Raw genomic sequence first — 13,398 nt, forward strand, 5'->3', positions numbered from 1 at the left:
CAACTCCCCAAAACCAGGCCGTTCGCGTCTACAAGCCACCATCTTACGACTGGAGCGAGCAGACGCAAAAAGTTTGCGTCTCAAATCCTCCACCACCAGAGGAGCCGGCCGCCCAACAGCGGACGACTCTCCGGCGGCAAAGGAACCAGAGCAAGAACCAGGCCATCTCACAGGAGTCAACCCCGCTCCAAGACGCACGACAGAGGAGGAAATGGAGAACCGCTGGTGAAGGGTAACGTTGCTAGCGCGACCCTCCGAGGTAAACATTATGACTTAGCTTTTTTCTTTGTAAAAGTATGAGAGAAAGAAAAAAGCAAGAAAAAATTTAAACACGTAACTCAACTTTCTTCAGCTTAATAACCTCGTCAAGTGATTGGTATACAGGCACTTCCTTGTGGTGAAAGTGAAGAAGGAGGCGAGTGTGGGGCCACACACCTGCTTATGAAGGTAGCGGATAGGGGTGTGGCCAGATGAATGTTGGTATGTAAAGGTACATTGTGAATTTTTATTCAGTGCAAATGCACAAAGTGAGGTTAGTGCAGATGACGCTGAGCGGAAGCTAGTATGATATAGAACCCATTTATTTATCTCAATGAAAACCAGCTTGGCCAAAAGGCGAATCAGAGGAAGCAGAGCGAAAAAGGAAAATGGAGACCCCTCGCCAGTTTGCTTCCGATAATGTGAATGAACCCTTTCACTGCCACACTACAGAAGGTTAACCCTTTACTATCACACTACCACACTACTTCTGTAGTGTGGCAGTGAAAGGGTTAACCTGCTGTTGTGTGGCAGTGAAAGGGGTTAATCTTCTGTGTATTGTCGCAGTGAAAGGGTTAACCGTTTGGTAGTGCGGCAGTGAAAGGGTTAACTTTCTTCTAATGTCAATGAGATTTCATGGCCATCTAGTCTCCAGGAGGCTACCGTATATGCAGAACAGAAAAGCCACTGGAAACCAGTTTTTAAATTAGTGTGATTGATGTCTATAATTTTTTTTACAGCTGTGCACACATTTCTCTAAACTAAACAAAAATTATCATAATAATTTATGGCCGTTATCAAAGGCAAACTCAAAACTGTAGAAAGATATAGGCCGGCTGTTCCGTTCCGCAGCAGTAGCACCGTCTGTGTGGATAGCATTATGCATGTGAGCCGCTGCAGCTCAGCGGAGCAGCCGTCACACATGGCTGAGGTGGGCGGCCTGTTCCAGGGCCTTAGTTACACAGTTTTGGTGCGAAACAAAACTTATTTTGATCACTTGAGAATACAAAAAAAAAGAAGAAAATAAACAGTTTGGAGATTTCTGCAAGAGTGCATCCCAAAAAAAACTGCATCCCAAATCTTCTCTTTTCTACTGTCTAAGTTGAACCCAAAATATGTTTCTGACACCATTTCTAATGGTACGTTTGATATGCTATTGCTGGATCTTGAGTCATATTTGATCTGCAACCTCTCATCTGACAGTTTGATCAGAATTGTGTTAGATGGCACAGGCTCGTGCACCACTGCTAGATGGTGGATGGTGGCTCGCTCGTTACAGGCACAGAAACAGCCCATTGAGAACAGGACTGGAACAGAGGGGCATAGAGGCTGCTCGAATGCATAATCTGAGTCGGGTTTCTGTCAGCAAAGAAACTGCAAAGGCATGTTTAGGGGACATCAAAGATTAAGTCATTGAAAATTACAAAAATATGTCCCCTTTAAAAGAGAAAGAAAGTTTTAAAGTTCATACATATCAAGTACAAAGTGAGACACATCAAGAGAGGGCTATATTAGTCTGAGGGGTGGGTCCACAGGAGGCAATTGATTTTGAAGTATTGACCCAACACCTTCCAAATGCAATACAGCATTCATCACATTATAGATTAGACTGTGTGATGGCCGTTATTGACTCGTTATGGATCTGACTGTGACCATCGTGTCACAACATCCGACTTTCAGATGATGAAATCTCTTCATCGTAGGGGCCCGCTCACCCCGATCGTGAACTCTTGAGATCCAGAGATGCTTTCCATAATAGTTCTCTCCAATCCCCCTCCAACCCCCCCCCCCCCCCCCCCCCACCCCCCAACCCCCACCCCCCAAAAGTGACTGTCAGCGTTCAATAGCCCCCTCGTCACTGTTAAAGTGAAAACATTTAACCTGGCAAGAGAAAGCAGATGGCTGACACATATTTGCATAAAGCCAACAGCTGGGCATCGCATGCCATTAGCTTTAAGTTGCCCCCCCCCCCCCCTCTCTATATTGTACATGGAGCTGACTTGCTCAGGCAGCGCGTTAGACATTACACCCTCCACCTTCTGTTCTACGCAAATACAAAGAAAGGAGCTGGAAAGGAAGCAATCACTTATTATGAGTGGAGCCGAAACACGCCTGTGTGTGTGGGTGTGCATGTGTATGTATGTGTGTGTGTATACGTGCGTGTATATGTGTGTGTGTGTGTGTTTGTGCGGGAGTGCATGGGCGTGTGTCCACTCCCTGTCTTACTGTATCTGCATGACTGACCCGGACTGTATATTTGTGTGTGTGTGGGCTCCTGTGCATGTGTCTAGGCAGGCATACAAATGTACAAGTGTGTGTGTGTGTGTGTGTGTGTGTGTGTGTGTGTGTGTGTGTGTGTGTGTGTGTGTGTGTGTGTGTGTGTGTGTGTGTGTGTGTGTGTGTGTGTGTGTGTGTGTGTGTGTGTGTGTGTGTGTGTGTGTGTGTGTGTGTGTGTGTGTGTGTGTGTGTGTGTGTGTGTGTGTGTGTGTGTGTGTGTGTGTGTGTGTGCGTGTGTGTGTGGGTCATGCACGTGTGAGTGCTGGCTGATGATTAATGTGCACAGGTTCTGGTAGAGGCTCAGTGAGCATGTCTTACAGTCCAGACACCAGCAGCTCTCCTGGAGACGGCTGTCATGAAGGAACGGTCCTCTCTGGTTCACACCGCTGGACTGACCAGTGTATTAACCGGTGCCCAATAGTAGTTTTTAAAAATGGGGAATAGTTTAATTTCACTAATATTTGCTTCACTAGAGTATTGTGATTGTGTATTGTGGTTTCACTGTGTCCTTATTATCATTCCATCTACAGTATAGACATTTAGGGAATTCTGGATTAAAGCTCATCTAACAACAGGACTATGTTCAGATAATATAATATATATACTGTAAATATATATAGTATATGTGGGTAATCCCGTTTCGATTCCCGCTCCTCCCAGGCAGCGTGTCGAAGTGTCCTTGAGCAAGACACTTAACCCCTAACTGTTCCCGATGAGCAGGTTGACACCTTGCATGCAAAATGTGAGGAACAAATTGTAAAGCGTTTTGGATAAAAGCGCTATATGCACCATTTAGCATTTATGTGTCTATATATAAATATATAAACTTTTTGAAGAACAAAGACACAATGCCATGTTCAATATGTAAACAAGACGAAAGTCTTTCTCTGGTCTGCATCCCCTTAACAATTGTATGTATTGAGCTGTACTGTAATGTACCCATTCTGCAATCTGTTAATAACGTTTTCAATCAATCAATCAATCAAGACTATTTGACTACAGTGGGGTGACCTTGGGTTGGGACTCGAGACTGAGACTAGAGGACTATTGGACTACAGTGGGGGGACTCCCAGACTCCCACGCGAAGGTAAGGAAAAACTCTAAAACCTAGCAATAGGAAAAAATGCACCACAGGCAATTTGGAGGAGAGAAACCTTAGAAGGGCCATTCAAGGGGGGATCTCCCTTTTTAGATGTCGGTGATAGTAGTGTTGCAGTGGAGGGAGAGTCTGCGACTAGAGGACTATTGGATTACAGTGGGGGGAGACAGGAGCCGGTGCTTGAATCCATCTGAAGCCACATCTCAGGGATGGATGATGAGGAGAAAATGGTCGGGTGGTGAGGATGAAAATGCACCCTGGCAAATCCAATCTGGCCGTCTGACATTATGTAGGGGCGGGGGGGGGGGGGGGGGGGGGGGGGGGGGTGGGTGGGTGAGCGAGAGGACGATAGATCCGGAGTGGGAGAAAAAGAGAGGGCTACTAAGAAAAGATTGTACGATTAAGGGGGAGGAGAGAGATTACGGGAAGAGATAGACAAGAGTGATCTTAATGCGGAAATGCAGTTAAAGGCATTGTAAGTGGTATTTTTTGGTTAAAATATGTGGTCTACATGTTAAAATAATATCTCTAGAATATAAAGCCATCACTGATAGTTTAAAAAACACTATACCAGTGATGGCTGTTGTAGAACTACTTAACACGCATTTTAACCAAAAGATCATTCAAGTCTAAGTTTTTAGTTTTTTTTACATGGTAACGTGTTACTGTAATTTTATTACTTTCCCCAGTAACGAGTAAAGTAAGGCTTAACAACAACAAGATCAGGGCAAACACCACCAGTGAGTGGAGCGCTCGTCAAGGAGATGTTACCTATTTGGTTGACTCGCCCTCATTTCATCTAAATACCCACAAAAAACAAGTTGCCAACTGAGAAAGATACTGGCTATCTCAAGAGAGAATATGCAGTGATGGAAGTTCATTTGAAGGCCACACTCCTTGTTTCCACCACAGGTGACATTTGGACGGCTAACAACAGAAGCTACAGGTTGTACATCACTTGTTTCAGGGGGGTGGGTAGAGTAACGTAACTAGTAACATAACACATTAATTTGATACAAAGTAATCAGTAAAGTAATAATCAGTAATAAGGAACTAATTACACTTCCTGAGTAACTTGCTGATCATAATAACTGATCATGTATCAGATCATTGTCCTAAAGAGGGCCATGTAGTTAGTTAGCCATCACATGTCAGATTGCTCGTCTCTGTCATGTAGTCAGTTAGCCATCATGTATCAGATTACTCATCCCAAAGAGGGTCATGTAGTTACTTAAGTCTTAACCATTGTCACGTATTAAATGTAGCGGATAGCTAGATTGACAGTCAGCCAAGGCCCTGCGCTATTGATTAAAAACAACTTTTTAAATCTTTTTAAAAAAGCACACCAAGGTCAAAGTATTAGCCACGGATTGGTACAGTATGTGTAGTAAGATTCCTGAGGTGGTTGAGCAAAGTCTACTCAGCCTTCATGTTATTATAATGCGTCTCCCTGGTCTACATGGTATTTCTCTTAAACATTCATGACCAGAGGGCAGGTTTTGAGATCTGTTTTCACCTGCTTTAGGAGCCCTCAATTCACATGCTATAGGCATACTCCATTTCTTTCAGATATATTCACCTTCTTCCAATTTGTAGTCCATTTGTAGATGGAAAGTAAGGTATTTGGAACTATCTTAACCCGTTGTAAATTGGAATATAGATATGTTTTACTACAGTGTTGTTTACACACATTATCAATGTAAACAAACATTTTAAAGCAAAACATAGCAAATACAATTAAAAACTAAACTCCCCACGGGAACTATTGTGAAAGTGGCCTTTTCCTGTGTTTTGCATTGTTTTTATAGATTATGGGAATATGTACATTGTGCCTTTTCTGCAGTTCAGAGATTAGTAAAACCTTACAGTATATGTGCGTGTACAAGATGGCGCCTCGCTCGTAAACATTTTATTTTCTACCTAAGGTTGAACCTAAAATATGTTTCTGACAACAAGTTTGATTTTGATTTGATTGAAGTTTATTTCAAATATGCAACATAACAAACAAACATCAAGTACATATATAGCCTTAAGCCGTTAATAATAAATGTATATAAAAATGTTTTAATTACAAATAAGAAAGAACAAACAAAAAAGTCAAACAAATTTTTTTTTGTCATTTACATATTTGAAAAGGAGTGGAAGAAGCATACACTTATTTAATCCCACCCCTATTTACTCATCAGAACATTCTATATTTTATTTACTAATTTATATGTAGCCACTTGAATATGTCTGGCTATTATTCAGGGTGGCTAACGTTAATCTTTTGCATTCCCTGTGTTCACAAGGACGTTGTAACCAGTTGACCGCTCTTGATCATCCCTCCTGGACATGGACATTTAACGTGCAGTTCTCTTTGATTCTCCTTCTTCACAACATTGACGTTTCATAGCGACACAGGATATAGGTGCCACCGGGGGTCGGTGGTGGTCGCTGGGCAGGAAGGACATCAGGCGAAGAAGAAGGAGTTCAACGCCAAGTGCAGCGGAGAGGGACTTCCTCTTGGGCGTTCTACACAGAGGAGGGAGGACGTCTACAACGAGAGCACCATCGAGCGAGCGTGCGAGGAACAGACTCAGCTACAAAACGGGTTATTCCAGAAATACATGCGGTAGTTGAGCGTTTGATTAATGCGCCGGATAAGCTCAGTTACACAATGGGTTATCCTAGGAATATCTGCGGTAGCTTAGCGTTTGGTTCATGTGCCAGGGACACTGTGAAGGAATCAACAGGCGAGCATCGTCGAAGAGCAGGTGGTAGACATTAGCCACCTTGCGTTAGCTGTTTATAGGCGTCATAGCAGGAGGGTTCCACACGACCCACAGTTTAGCTGTGTTTAGGCGAGTACCACAGTTTAGCATGCGCGCCGGCACACCTCTTCAGCCCAGCAGAGGACGCCACTACACTGCACGCTTCTCCAGCCTCTCCAAGCCGTTGCCCAGCATCACCTGCCCCAGCGTCTACTCCGCCCCGCTGGCTGTTATCGCGGGATCTCCGTCTGCCATCTTAGCATCCGGACTAGTGGTGCTAGGGTTGGGCCCGTCATCTTGGATAAGTATCAGCGGTGCTCTGAGTGTTGAAACGTGTTCGGTAGACAGTCCACTGTGGGGAGCAGGCTCTGTAAGAGTGAAGATAAACGGTGCTTTGAATGCACACTGGAGAGCAGTGTATAGGGGCGCCCCAACCATTTCAAGCCGGCTTTAGATAGGACTTTATTTGCTAAATGTGGGCCCACTGTTAATTTCTTTTGAGTGTAATAATATGTGTGTTCCTTTATAAAATTCTTATTCAGTAACCCCTTTATCCCTTCCCTCTTCCTCCCCTCCCTCCCCACCTATGGAGTAGCGGAACAGTATATATAAACCCTTAAAGGGAAGGTGTTGTTACTGTGACTAGCCCAGTGTGGGAAGCACTTTAGTCTGTGTTACAGAGCAAGGGCACTAGGTGCCCAGGGCGTGAATAACTTGAATCAGACTGTTATTAATTGTAACTTGAATCAGACTTCACTAAAAGAACACTGAATGGGAGCACTGTGTGTGTGTCTGTTACTGAGTCTGTTGTCTTAACCCTTTTCTGCCCGGGTAATGCTCATTATTATTTAACCCTTTCCCCACCCCTGCTTATAGTTCATTGATAAAGGTCTCTACAGGTCATTAAGGAAGGGTACTGCTTTGGGGAGCGAATACATCATCCATCTTACTGCCATCAGGTGTGGGAGGGCACAGGAAGTATTGGGGGAAGTGGGGGTGTGTGGGGAGCTACTGCTGATTGCCCTGGAGGGCAAGAAGGACCATCCCTAGGTCAGTGAATCCTAGGCCCCATCCGCTCCTGCTGCTCGACCTCCACTTCGACATTCCTGGCCTACAGTCGGGGATCCAGCTAGACTCAGCTCTGCTGCATCCCGCTACCAGGGGGCCATGTACAACCACTCCCATAAAGCAGGGATAATCCACCCTGCTACACATACATTACTATACTTATATTGAAAATTTACTTAGTTTAACAATACATTTTACATAGCTATTGCTGGATCTTGAGACTTGAGTCCTATTTGATCTGAAACATCTAGTCTGAAAGTGTGATCTGAATGTCGACGGTACAGGCTCATGCACTGCTAGATGGTGCACCAGTGGCGTGTTTGTTACAGGCACAGAAACAACCCGTTGAGAACAAGACTGAAATAGAGGGGTATAGAGAGCTTCTCAGCAAAAAACCTAGGGTATGTTTAAGGGACATCAACGACCTACTGTATATTAACTTGTTGAAAAGGACACAAATATGTTCCCTATTTATGGACATTATGTGCTTTGTTATAATAATACAGCCAGGGCTCCCATTTATTCTTTTTTACATTTGTCATTCCCTGGCTCGTTTGGCCTCGCCCATATGTTGCATGTTATTAGGCCTGGCCTCCAAGAAAGACCTGATGAAATCCAAGCATTCACGCTTCGCCTGCTGCCACAGACTTTGAAACAATTGCATCATTTCTCTCTATTAATAATGCAGACCACGGCCAGTTAATCTCCGGATGGGATATGCGTAGTGGGTTGAAAAAGGTGTGGACAGAGTATCCTGGTAGTGGTGATCACAAAATGAAAGAGTGTGAGCCGGCAGTCAGGAGACTGATTACGGGGATCTAGAGTGTTCTTGGGAGACTTCAGCAGCCTTATATACCCGCTAGGTCGACCTGTCCCAATTTAATGAGGGGTGATGGTGTTGAAGGTGAAGCGCGGTGTTCCTTCATGTTGGACTAAATTCTACGGCTAATTAGGGCAGCAGTGCGTTTCACTACAGGTGTTACCATGCCGACTGGCTGCCAAAGTCTCTCGTCCCGCCCTCCCTCCCTTCCGTCCACCCAACCCCCCCCCCCCCCCCCCCCCCTCTCGTGCCTTGGCTGTACTCCATCCCTGCTGAAATAATATACCTCCTCCTCACTAATAATCACATTGTCATTGCGGCTGAGAACGGAGTGGAGCTATTTTACTGCCAGATGCTGTCAAAACAGGCCGGAGAGATTTTGAACAGTGACAGCCTGGCGGAAGGAAGAGGAAGGGAGATGGGATAGAAGGAGGGAGGGAGGGAGGAGGCTGGGAGGGGAGGGCATTGCCATGTATTGATCCTGGTATCAGGGCAGCTGCAGGGACATTAAGACTCAGAGATAGCACGCCGATCTAGGATTCCATTAGGACAAACACTCAGACTGGCATTCCCCCTCCTGCATATCCTCTATCCCCTTAAGATCTGCTGTTTCAGAACACTGAGATGGCCTGACAGTATCAGCCCTCTTGAGACACACACACACGCACACACACACACACACGCACATGCACACGCGCACACACACACACACACACGCACACACACACACACACACACACACACACACACACACACACACACTGTGATCCATCACTGAAACGTCCAGCCTCCGGGGCCCCGCTGGGTCTTTCAGACGCCGCCTCTGATGGGATTATGCAGCGCAGCCAGACAGGGAGACAGGGAGTTCTGTTCTTTACTCCCCCTCTGTTTTCTCTTCCTGATTCATTTCAAACGATTGCACTGGTGGTAATTGAGATTTTGAGATTTGCAGCGCTCTCTCTCTCTCTACCGAATTTGTGAGGATTCCAAATCTCTTTTTTTTAGTGATCCTTTCTTTTTTTTCACCAGTCAAGTTGACTCTTTAAAAAATAAAAAATAAAATGTCTACGACCCTCAGGAACACAGTAATAGTATTTTTTAACCCCGCAGGGAGGAAGGATTACACACTCACTCAAGGGAGCTGCCCGGTAACAAGCACAGTGGTGCACCGTTGACCACACTGAGCAGCTTCACTGGAGCGTGTTGGACTTCAGTGCTTTTCTCAAGGCCCCTTCGACTGCCCTGAGCTGTTCAGGGACTGGAAACCACTTTCCCAGACTCTCCGAAGCCAGGAACCCACGATACCTTACAAGTACCTCGCTTATGCTTCTCATGACCATTAGGTTTCCATCAATTTATCTATATGCAGGTCGACTCATCATATTCCATCCAGTGATGCCACAGATTACTTGTAAAAAATAATCTGATTACTGATTACTCCTTTAAAAAGTAATCTAGTTACTTTACTGATTACTTGATTAGCAAAGTAACTTAGTTACTTTGAAAGTAACTAGGTTACGAAGTCGTCGTCGTCCCCCCTGCTGCTGCCACAACATAAGAATGACAACATTTTTTTTTTTATGCTTTATTGAAAGTGCATAATGTCATAAATCATGATTGGCTCCTCAGACAGGTCATCATGAGACGTCATCAGCCATCAGGCCATATAAGGTCACAGCTGTCCACTGCTCAGGCACTCTAGGACAGTGGTTCCCAAACTAAATAAAATAGAAAATGTATATAATATAATTTTAATTAAAAATAAAATTGTAAAACCGTGTAATATAAAACATGGTATTATAGTTTGTTATTCTCTCAAATTAGGCTTATCATTATGGGTAAATTATGAGATAGTAACTAAATAGTAAGGCACAGCCACTTGGGAAAAGTAACTGTAATCAGATTACTGGCTTGTAAAAAGTAACAAGTTAGATTACTATTTACTGAAAAAAGTAATCAGATTAGAGTAACTAGTTACTTAGTAACTAGTTACTGGCATCACTGATTATCATTCAATTACATCCTTGGCCAATGAGCTGTGGCATTGAGCCTTATTGGCAAAACACGTCATGAGAATACTATGAAGCGCTGGTATTAGTTCATTCAAGATGGCATACTTTCAGTTATCGCTAATAATTCATATTATAATAATCTATAATAATAATAAATATAATTTGTAATTCTTGTAATTAGTTCTGGGCTGTTTGGCACCACTTGTAAGGAAATGTTCTGTGCAAATCGTTTTAATAACATCGGAAAATTGGAGACTCTCTCTGCTTGCTTATACTCTGAAAGCAAATTAGACTTCAAGGACTCGACTTTCCACCTGAGTGAGACCAAAACACACACCGAACCAAACATCATCCAATTGAGACCAAGTTAACTGCAGTATCATTGTACAGGGTCTGCCTCTCAAGCAATCAAGCCAGTTTAATGGATTTTGGCCCCACCGAAAGTAATGAGTGTACAGAACTCCGACGTGAGAGCTCCCTGTGAAAGCGATGTCAATGCAATTTCTGGAGAAATACTAGGAACAGCATTTTTTCTGCCCCTGATATGGGATTGTGCAAAGAAACAGCAGTGCCCCCCCCCCCCCATGTAGCTCCATCATCCAAATTTCCAGAATTTCTGGGAACTGTAGTTCTCTGCCTGGCACTGTTCCAATGATGTCCTCTAGCTGTGTCTCTGTTACAAAGCCCCCATCCTGCATTGTTTACCAGTGGGAACTCTCTCAGCAGGATCTCTCTCTCTCTCTCTCTCTCTCTCTCTCTCTCTCTCTCTCTCTCTCTCTCTCTCTCTCTCTCTCTCTCTCTGGGAGACGGAGAGAAGAGGGGACGGGGTGGAGAGAAAATACAGAGGGATGGAGAGAGGAACGAGGCGGGAATGGAGTGAAAGACAGAGGTGGGTTGGCGGAAGGATAGAGCTGGGTGTCGAGGGAAGGATGCTGGGAACCGGAGGCAAAAGGAGGGAGCAATGGGAAGGAGAGAGGCTCAGTGTGGATATACTGTATGAAGGTTTGCTGCCAGGGGGCTTTTGAAGTGTGTTATGAAAGATTTGGCTAGGGTGAGTGTATGAGTCTTGAAGAGAGAGAGAGAGAGAGAGAGAGAGAGAGAGAGAGAGAGAGAGAGAGAGAGAGAGAGAGAGAGAGAGAGAGAGAGAGAGAGAGAGAGAGAGAGAGAGAGAGAGAGAGCCCCCTGCGGAGTGTGGTCTTGTATTTACCGAGCAGAACAACAGGGGGGCCGTGCAACATGTCTCACACTAGGAACCGAACAGGCCAAGGAGTCTGTGTGCAGTACATGGTAAACCACTGTGTGTGTGTGAATGCCACTTTGAATAACAGTGTGTTCAGAGTTCTCTCTCTCTCTCTCTCTCTCTCTCTCTTACCCCTTTCACCCCCTGCCTACCAACTAATTTCCTCTCTATCCATCCGTCTGTCTCTCACCAGTCTCTCTCTTTCTACTTCTTCCCCTTTGTGTGTTTCTCTCTTTCTCATTACACCCGCGCAGCGTGAAGCACTGGAGGGGGTATTGCAATCACTCCTGTGGTTCGTTCTGTCAGTCTGTCTATCCATCTGCACCAACTTCTACAGTTCTGATCCGATTTGGATGAAACATTGCACATAAGCTGACAGACCTGAATTCTCGAATATTTTTCAAGTCGGTCAACGACAAGTATTTAATTTGAATTCATTTTGATCATTGCTCAGTGAAATCAATAATGGTAAACATAAATGCAAGAAGACACTACTACACTAAGCCTGAGCCTCACCTAGACTCCTATAATCAGATCAGCAACACAACATGCCAGAGTCAGCCACATATTGTAGGTGAAATTCCTATGCATTAGAAACATTGGACCTCATGCTCGAACGGACTTACTAGAAAGTTAGGAACAAATTATTCGTAACAGGACTTACGAACTTCGAACTTTGGCATGATTGAACGGCTACTTTTCTGAGATTCGTTCGTAACTACGAACAGGATTTACCAACTAGAAAAAGCAGTTGTAAGTCAGACAGACTGGTGTGCGCCGTGTTCTTAAGGGCTTCATTTGGGAGAAATCATTGGTGATCTCTACAGACATCCTCAGAATTAAATAATTATAATAACTATAAATACAACAATATCATTAACCAGTTATCCATTGGGCAAAAATGGGGCTAGTTTTGCATAACGTGTCTGACGATTGCATACCCAAAGTAATTTGCGATTTATTCTTGAACCACTTATAGCACATGCATGAGTCTGATCTCTTTTGAAAGTAAACATTCTGAACTTTCTTCCTCAACAGGAAGAATCACTCTGAGTGCTAATGTAATAGAGTTACAGAGGTTTGAACACACTGAAATAAAAGTTTTTTTTACTTGTTGGCAGATGCCTGTTTTTGAGTTCCAGCTGAGAGGTAGGAGCTGGAAAACATACAAACACGGTGACACATGATAACAATCCCATGATAAACAAGTGTTTTCAACAACTTCCCCATCTTCTTCTGTCCCTTTACCTTAGGAATCAGCCCTCGCGTAAGGTCAATCATTTTCACCATCAGGTGAATGGTCCGTTCAGGGCCAGCCGAAACCGGACGTGGTCACTTGTCCGAAACCGACGCTTGTTGGTTGTTCGGCCTTGTAACCCGGGATTGGAATCACGTAATAGGTTGAGTAGGGTGTTGTTATGTACCATGAGCTTGATCACTCCTGTGTCACTGGCCATGCAGGTAAGGGCTGCTAATTAGCTAATTGCTGCTGATTGGTTACCTGCTGGCAGGTTAAAACCAGTCCCTGAGACACACATGCACTCTGACGGTGGCTAGAGGAGTGTGTGAAAACCGAGACTTGTCACGTTCTCCCATTCTTTGTTCTTTAGTTTATACCAGTAATTCATTGTTAGAGTAGTCTTTTGGGTTAAACACAGGTTTTGGTGTCGGTTTGCACATAGGTTGCGTCCCTTTGAGCCAGGGTCGTAACAGTTGGGCGCTCGTCCGGGAGTGAATTTGGAAACAAATACCCCTAGAATTTGTTTGGTGTTTTTTATTTTGTTTTGCATGGTGTGTCGTGGTGCTATAGTGTGGGTGACGTTCGTTACATGTTGTGTAACGTGGGGGCTTGAGCCGATCATCAAACAGGT

This window comes from Notolepis coatsorum (assembly GCF_963971535.1).
Source record: "Notolepis coatsorum genome assembly, chromosome: 5".
NCBI classification, from domain to species: domain Eukaryota; kingdom Metazoa; phylum Chordata; class Actinopteri; order Aulopiformes; family Paralepididae; genus Notolepis; species Notolepis coatsorum.